This window comes from Cervus elaphus, chromosome 9 (assembly GCF_910594005.1).
Source record: "Cervus elaphus chromosome 9, mCerEla1.1, whole genome shotgun sequence".
NCBI classification, from domain to species: Eukaryota; Metazoa; Chordata; class Mammalia; order Artiodactyla; family Cervidae; genus Cervus; species Cervus elaphus.
In genome coordinates this window covers 37,043,229-37,052,574 of record NC_057823.1, presented here as the reverse complement: position 1 = coordinate 37,052,574, position 9,346 = coordinate 37,043,229, and the positions used below count along the sequence as shown (strand labels likewise).

The 9,346-nt window shown below is 39.1% G+C and overlaps 1 long non-coding RNA gene across 1 annotated transcript in view; it reads right to left on the bottom strand.

Moving 5' to 3' along the window:
• Nucleotides 1-761: 761 nt before the first annotated feature.
• Nucleotides 762-9,346, bottom strand: part of LOC122699883 — a 45,229-nt gene continuing 36,644 nt past the window's right edge. The window contains exon 3 of the long non-coding RNA XR_006342699.1: nt 762-851. This is a non-coding gene — a long non-coding RNA (uncharacterized LOC122699883). The remainder of the gene's footprint in view (nt 852-9,346) is intronic.

The following is a 9,346-nucleotide window of genomic DNA, read 5'->3' as shown; positions in this document are numbered from 1 at the left end:
CTAAGAACTCAAGATATAACTGAGAATATGGAATGTTACAGAGCCAAGAGAAAGTGTTATCTGTAAGAACAAAATTAAGAGAAAATGTCTCACCCCATATATCACTTGAGCTCAAATGTGATTGAAGGAAAATAAATGAGGTGCTATTACAACCACTGGCTACAGAAGGGCTTAACACTTGAGAGTTAAAAGGGGACCAAGAGTCAATATCTCAAAGCAAAGGTACAAGGTCATTCCTTCTTTAATTACATATGCAATATTACTTCAGAAAATGTTGATTATCTATTGGTATCGATACATACCCTCATGAAGTAGAAAATCTGGTAGGAAACTATAAAATGCATGCATACACAAATAAGTGAGTTCTTCAAAAGAGACAACAATAAACAACTAAGAGGTCTCAAAGGAAGAAAATGCCACGGCTGGTGCAAGGTGATTATAATACTGAAGGAGTAAGAAAGTTTCCTGGAAGAGGCAGAATTTGAAACCTCCTTTGAAAAATGGAAAAGATTTTGACAATCGAAGGGAGATAATAAGCATTCTGGGCACAGAGAACGCTGTAAGCAAAGGAAGGAAGTGAAATGTTCCCCATCCTTGGAGTGCAAGACTGGAAAGGTAGGTCAGGGACCAGAATGTGACAGGATCATCAAGTTAAGTAGCTTCTAATACAAGATTTTCTTTACAGCAATTGCAGGAGAATGATCCAGTTATAATCTCTGAAAATTTGCCGTGATGGTAGTGATTATTCATGAGAATTAGCATACCTTTGGGAAATAGAATATTGATGGATGTATTTGTACTCTCAGATCCAAAGGTAAAAATCCCCCAAGTCAGTCCCAGCTGTGGGTAACCTAGATAAAAAAAAAAAAAAATGAAACTGTAAATTTTGTTTTAATCTAAAAGCAAAAATAGCAAAAATGAGGTTGCAAAATAGCAAAGGCTTCCTTCAGATATTTGCACTTTAAAGCCTTACACAATAAGGTATAGTTATTTCTGAATATCATAAAAATTTTAAAGGTGCTTTAAAATGCTTTTGAGTTTCATGAAATTGAAAAATAGTCTTTCTTCAGAACAACATGGTAGAATAATTAGGACATTAACTCAAGATTCCTACAGAATATGTCTTACAAACTCTTTACTAATAGTAGTAGCTAACAGTTAAGTAGTGCTTGTTATGTAATCAATACAATATCAAACATTTCACATGTATTTGTGGAAGCAACCCTTTGTTCAAATGAAAATTTAGGCCCAGTCAAAATAATAATAAGACAGTCGCTGTCTTATTAGGACTCCTTAGATAGTCCTGAAGAAGCCTCGAGGATCTGCTGGACTCTGAGGGAACAGTTTTTAAACCACCGTCACAGACTTTGCACAGAGGTGGACATCATGAATCCAGTGCCCGGGAATGCCTGCATCAGTCAGTTCAGTCACACAGTCATGTCAGGCTCTTTGTGACCACGTGGACTGCAGCACGTCAGGCTTCGCAGTCCATCACCAACTCCCAGAGCTTACTCAAGCTCATTCCATAGAGTCAGTAATGCCATCCAGCCATCTCATCCTCTTCCATCCCCTTATCCTCCTGCCTTCAATCTATTCCAGCGTCAGGGTCTTTTCATATAGGTCGTTCTTCGCATAAGGTAGCCAAAGAACTGGAGTTACAGCTTCAGCATCAGTCCTTCCAAAGAATATTCAGGACTGATTTCCTTTAGGATGGAATGGTTGGATCTCCTTGCAGTCCAAAAGACTCTCAAGAGTCCTCCAATGCCACAGTTCAAAAGCATCAATTATTTGGCACTCAGCTTTCTTTATAGTCTCACATCCATACTTGACTACTGGAAAAATCATAGCTTTGATTGGATGGACCTTTGTTGGCGAGGTAATGTCTCTGCTTTTTAATATGCTGCCTAAGTTGGTCATAGCTTTTCTTCCAAGGAGCAAGTGTCTTTTAATTTCATGACTGCAGTCACCATCTACAGTGATTTTGAAGCCCAAGAAAATAAAATCTGTCACTGTTTCCATCATTTCCCCATCTATTTGCCATGAAGTGATGGGACAAGATGCCATGATCTACTTTTTCACTCTCCCCTTTCACTTTCATCAAGAGGCTTTTTAGTTCCTCCTCACTTTCTGCCATAAGGGTGGTGTCATTTGCATATCTGAGATTATTGTTATTTCTCCCGGCAATCTTGAGTCCAGCTTGTGCTTCATCCAGCCCGGCATTCCTCATGATGTACTCTGCATATAAGTTAAATAAGCAGGGTGACAATATACAGCCTTGACATACTCCTTTTCCTATTTGCAACGAGTCTGTTGTTCCATATCCAGTTCTAACCATTGCTTCCTGACCTGCATATAAACCTCTCAAGAGGCAGGTCAGGTGGGCTGGTATTCCTATCTCTTTAAGAATTTTCCACAGTTCGTTGAGATCCACACAGTCAAAGGCTTTAGCATATTCAATAAAGCACAAGTAGATGTTTTTCTGGAACTCTCTTGCTTTTTCGATGATCCAGCAGATGTTGGCAATTTGATCTCTGGTTCCTCTGCCTTTTCTAAATCCAGCTTCAACATCTGAAGTGCACGGTTCACATACTGTTGAAGCCTGGCTTGGAGAATTTTGAGCATCACTTTGCTAACGTGTGACTGAGCGCAATTGTGCAGTAGTTTAAGCATTCTTTGCCACTGCCTTTCTTTGGGATTGGAATGAAAACTGACCTTTTCCAGTCCTGTGGTCACTGCTGAGTTTTCCAGATTTGCTGGCATATTGAGTGCAGCACTTTCACAGCATCAGCTTTTCGGATATGAAACAGCTCAGCTAGGATTCCAACACCTCCACTAGCTTTGTTCATGCTTGCATAGCTCTGACTTTGAGAATCATGGGAATATTACAGAATAATGGTGGGCATGTTTATTTGCCCTCTAAAATTTTTCAAAAAAGCCAGTATTCATTGCCAGCTTTTTAAAAATTTCATATTAAAATTTGGATACTAGGCTTCTCTTAGAAAATCTGAATATCTGGCAACCATGGATCCACTCATGTTTCATAACAGCCACATCATATAGAATAGAATCTTGGGTACACCCTTCAGACAGTCTATGTGTTCTGCTCTTTGGCTCACCACTGGCCCCACTCATTCCTTCGTGGCCTAGAGGTATCAGGTTTGACTATCTTAGCTCAGAGTGTGAATTTCAAATGCTGAGTATAGATGACCTGGAGATATGCCTGGGATATTGTCACTAGATGAGTAACAGGTTCACTTAGAATTTTCAACTCAGCTAGGATAAAGTGGAGGTTCAAATAATGTGCACAACCAGCTAGTTTTCCAAGTATATATATTTTCACCTTTTGTTATAGAATTCTTCCATGACAGAATTAGAGATGATCTAGCCTAACACACTCCCTTTATAGATATGGACACTTGAGTGCAGTCAGCTGTGTAATCAAACCTACAACTATAGTCGAGGAGGTTTTCATATTATTACTGGCTCTCAGTTCCACCAAACTTCTGACAGACTATTAAGATTTGTCCTTGTCCCATAAAAAAAAATGTTATTTTGGTCCATTCTTTAATATTGTAATTTACTGGTATTGAAGTTTATATCTATATATGTGTATATATGTATGTATAACATATATTGTGTATACATGTTATATGGGCTGCCCAGGTGGATTGACCACCTGTCAATCCAGGAGACATAAGATACATGGGTTCAGTCCCTGGGTTGGGAAGACCCCATGGAGGAGGACATGGCAACCCACTCCACTATTCTTGCCTGGAGAATCCCATGGACAGAGGAGCCTGGTGGGCTACAGTCCACAGGGTCACACAGAGTCAGACACAATTGATGTGACTCAGCATGTATGCATGCATACATATTATAAATATATACATATATAATCAATAGATTTATAATACATGCATTGTATATATATAGTATATATGTATGTGTGTGTGTGTGTATATATATATATATATTTATGTATAATATGTGTGTGTTTAAGAGGAAAGAGAATAAGTGTGGTTTAACCCTAAATTAAGTGAGAGAATTGAGAAGACAAATAAACAGTTCCCATCATTAAATGTACATTATGGAAAGAGGCCAACTTCCCATTTTTAAGAAAGGCATGGTTCATCATTCAAGAATGACATTGAGTCAATTTCTTTTCTTATGTAGGTAATAACAGCAGGGACTGGGCAAGGCCTCGAACTTAAAGAATGTTGAACCGATCCATTAAAATTTATAGTCTTATTCCTAGAGCAAACAGAAACCTCCAGGGGTTTTTCTTGGCTTGGCCTCAAATTCTCATTATACCTCACAAAGGGATTTCTTAATTCAGGAATAGCTTCTTTTAACTTAAACAATAAAAAAAATAAAAAGATAAACTAAGTGTTCGTGTGTGAATATCCCAGAATGGTTGTAGGCAGGGCTAGGAAGGGAAAATTATCTTGTACGAAGACCTTTCCAGCACAACATTGGCTATGTGATCAGCTGTATTCTTTGGCTTAGGGCTGCCATAAAAAACACCAGATTACTGGCCTGAGAGGGAAGCCTGGCATGCTACAGTCCATGGGGTTGCAAAGAGTTGGATGCAACTGAGCTACTAAACAACAACAAATGGCCTGAAGGACAGAAATTTATTTTCTCACAGTTTGGAGACTGGAAATCTGAGATGAAGGTGTTGGTAAGTTTGGTTTCTCTTGAGACGTATCTCCTTGGCTTGCAGATAGTTACCTTCTTCCTATGCCCTCACGTGGCCTTTTCTCTGGGCCTACATATTTCTGTGGTCTTCTAATGACACTAATCCTGCTGGATTAGGGCCCACCTATGTGACCTCATTTCCTCTTAATTACTCCTTTAAAGGCCCTATGTCCACAGTCACATTCTGCTATATTGAAGATTAGTAGACCAACATATGAATTTTGGGAGAACACAATTCAATACATAGGATCAGAACAAGACAAAAGAGAAGGAAAAATTAGAGGGGCCAGAGTAGTGATCTTGATTTACATAGTTTGCTGATACATAAGATTCCTCTCCCGGATCCACAGAATTTGAATTGCACTCATACATGGGTCAAATTGCCATAGAATTGCAGCAAAAGTATCATTTCCTCCCCTCACCACATTCTAATTTATCTGTACACCACCAGCATAGCCCATTGGGACAAAGTCTGCAGGGCCGGGGCTAGGAGGCACTGAGAGTTAGCACTTGCAGAGTCAGTGCCCCCTTCAATGCTGCATCTTGGACATCTCTCTTGGTTCATCCTAGTCTTGGTCCACAGGACAACCCATCATTACAACAATAGTCCCAGGAAGAGCTGAAGCTGAGAAGTCGCATAGCTTCTGTTTCAAATTTCAGGTCAGCTTCATGTTCACTTCAGGGAACTGGGGATCCACCAGGATAATTTCCTGTTTTAAGATTCAGACAGCAGTTGCAAGAGGAAGTAATAAAGATGGTTAAAGAGACTGATGGGCATAAAGTTACTTTGAACATATATTTTGTCTAAAATATGTACAGAATATGTTAAAAATCTATCTGCTATTTTAAAGGAAAGAAATGAGTGGGGCTTCCCTTTTGGCTCAGTTGGTAAAGAATCTGTCTGCAATGAAGGATTTTGATCTCTGGGTTGGGAAGATCCCCTGGAGAAGGAAATGAGGAAATGACAACCCACTCCAGTAGTCTTACCTGGGAAATTCCATGGCCAGAGAAGCCTGGCAGGCTACAGTGCATGGTGTCACAAGAGTGAGTCAGACATGGTTTAGTTTAACAACTAAACCAATGAGTAGTTTTTTAAAAGTGTAGAATAATTATGGCCAAAGAAACACTAGTCCCCCTTTATCCATGATTTCACCATCCATGGTCTCAGTTACCCATGGTCAACTTCAGTCTGAAATATTACATGGAAAATTCCAGAAATAAACAATTCATAAAGTTTCACACTGTTTTGAGTAGAGGGATGACATCTCAACCTGACTGGCTCTCTCTCATCAGGACATGAATTATCCCTTTGTTTGGGGTATTCTTGCTCCTTAGTAACTGATTAGCCCTCTCAGTTATCAAATGGACGATTGAAGTATCACAGTGCACATATTAAAGTAACTATTTAATAATGGCCCTCTTTAAAGTGCAAGAGTAGTGATGTTGGCAATTTGAATATACCAAAGAGAAGCTGTAAGTACTTCCTTTAAGTGAAAGGTGAAAGTTCTTGATTTAATAAGCAAAGAGAAAAAGTAGTTTTTTGAGGTTGCTGAGATCTACAGTAAGAATGAATCTTCTACTCACGAAATTATGAAAAAGAAGTTTGTGCCAGTTTTCCTATCACACTTCAAGCTGTAAGTTATTGCCACAGTGCGTGATAAGTACTTAGTTAAGATAGAAAAGACATTAAATTTGTACAATAAGATATTGTAAGAGAAAGAGAGACCACATTCACATAACTTTTATTCTAGTATAACAATGGATTTATTGTAGTATTAATTGTTGCTAATATCATACTGTATCTAATTTATAAATTAAACTTTATCACGGGAAAACATGTACAGGAAAAAACATGGTATACACAGAGTAATCTGTTGTTGTTGTTTAGTCACTAAATGTTGTCTGATTATTTTGTGACCCCATGGACTGTAGACCACAAGTCTCCTCTGTCCATGGGATCTCCCAGACAAGAATACTAGAGTGAGTAGCCATTTCCTCCTCCAGGAAATCTTCCTGACTCAGGGATTGAACCTGTGTCTCTTGCATTGGCTGGGAGATTCTTTATCACTGAGCCACCAGGGAAGCCTAATAGAGGGTAGTACACGTGGTTTTAGGAAAAAATATGGTATATATAGGTGACTCTCCACCATGACCCGTCAACTTGGTGTAGGGCTACCCAACACAGATGGCTCATGATGGAGAGTTCTGACAAAACGTGGCCCACTGGAGAATGGAATGGCAAACCACTTCAGTATTCTTGCCTTGAAAACCCTATGAACAGTATGAAAAGGCAAAAAAGAGAGGACACTGAAAGATGAACTCCCCAGGTCAGTAGGTGCCCAATATGCTACTGGAGATCAGTGGAGAAATAACTCCAGAAAGAATGAAGAGAGAGAGCCAAAGCAAAAACAACACCCAGTTGTGGATGTGACAGGTGATGGAAGTAAAGTCTGATGCTGTAAAGAGCAATACTGCATAGCAGCCTGGAATGTTAGGTCCATGAATCAAGGAAAATTGGAAGTGGTCAAACAGGAGATGGCAAGAGTAAACATCGACACTTTAGGAATCTGCAAACTAAAATGGACTAGAATGTGTGAATTTAAGTCAGATGACCATTATATCTACTACTGTGGGCAAGAATCCCTTAGAAGACATGGAGTAGCCATCATAGTCAACAAAAGAGTCTGAAATGCAGTACTTCGATGCAATCTCAAAAACGACAAATGATCTGTTTGTTTCCAAAGCAAACCATTCAATATCACGGTAATCCAAGACTATGCGCCGACCAGTAATGCTGAAGAAGCTGAAGCTGAATGGTTCTATGAAGACCTACAAGACCTTCTAGAACTAAGAACCAAAGAAGATGTCCTTTTCATTATAGGGGACCAGAGTGTAAAAAATAGGAACTCAAGAAATACCTGGAGTAACAGGCAAATTTGACCTTGGAATATAGAATGAAGCAGGGCAAAAGTTAACAGAGTTTTGCCAAGAGAATGCACTGGTCATAGCCAACACCCTCTTCCAACAACACAAGAGAACACTCTCCACAGGGACATCACCAGATGATCAATACAAAAATCAGATTGATTATATTCTTTGCAGCCAAAGATGGAGAAGCTCTATACAGGCAGCAAAAACAAGACCAGGAACTGACTGTGGCTCAGATTATGAACTCCTTATTGTGAAAGTCAGACTTAAATTGAAAAAGGTAGGGAAAACCACTAGGCCATTCAGGTATGACCTAAATCAAATCCCTTATGATTATACAGTGGAAGTGACAAATAGATTCAAGGGATTAGATCTGATAAACAGAGTGCCTGAAGAACTAGGTATGGAAGTTTGTGACATTGTACAGGAGGCAGTGATCAAGACCATCACAAAGAAAAAGAAATGCAAAATGGGGAGGCCTTACAAATAGCTGAGAAAAGAAGAGAAGTAAAAGGCAAAGGAGAAAAGGAAAGACATACCCATTTAAATTCAGAGTTCCAAACAATAGCAAGGAGAGAGAAGAAATCCTTCCTGAGTGATCAATGCAAAGAAAGCAATAGAATGGGAAAGATTAGAGATCTCTTCAAGAAAATTAGAAATATCAAGGGAAAATTTCATGCAAAGATGGGTACAATAAAGGACAGAAATGGTATGAATGGACCTAACAGAAGCAGAAGATATTAAGAGGTGGCAAGAATACACAGAATAAATATATAAAAAGATCATGACCCAAATAACCACAATGGTGTGATCACTCACCCAGAACCAGACATCCTGGAATGCGAAGTCAAGTGACCCCTAGGAAGCATTACTATGAACAAAGCTAGTAGAGGTGATGGAATTCCAGTTGAGCTATTACAAATTCTAAATTATGATGCTGTGAAAGTTCTGCACTCAATATGCCAGAAAATTTGGAAAACTCAGCAATGGCCACAGGACTGGAAAAGGTCAGTTTTCATTCCAATCCCAAAGAAAGACAGTGCCAAAGAATGTTCAAACTACTGCACAATTGCACTCATCTCACATGCTAGCAAAGCAATGCTCAAAATTCTCCAAGCAAGGCTTCAATAGTATGTGAACCATGAACTTCCAGATGTTGAAGCTGGATTTAGCAAAGGCAGAGGAACCAGAAATCAAACTGCCAACATCCGTTGGATCATCTAAAAAGCAAGAGAGTTCCAGAAAAAAACCATCTACTTCTACTTTATTGAATATGCCAAAGCCTTTGACTGTGTGGATCACCACAAACTGTGGAAAATTCTTAAAGAGATGGGAATACCAGATGACCTGACTTGCCTCCTGAGAAATCTGGATGCAGGTTAAGAAGCAACAATTAGAACTGGACATGGAACAACAGACTGGTTCCAAATTGGGAAAGGAGTATATTATCACCCTGCTTATTTAACTTATATGCAGAGTACATCATGAAAAAGGCTTGACTGGATGAAGCACAAGCTGGAATCAAGATTACCAGGAGAAATATCAATAACCTCAGATATGCAGATGACACCACCCTTATGACAGAAAGCAAAGAAGAACTAAAGAGCCTCTTGATGAAAGTGAAAGAAAAGAGTGAAAAAGTTGGCTTAAAACTCAACATTCAAAAAACTAAGATCATGGTGTCTGGTCCCATCATTTCATGGCAAATAGATGGGGAAAC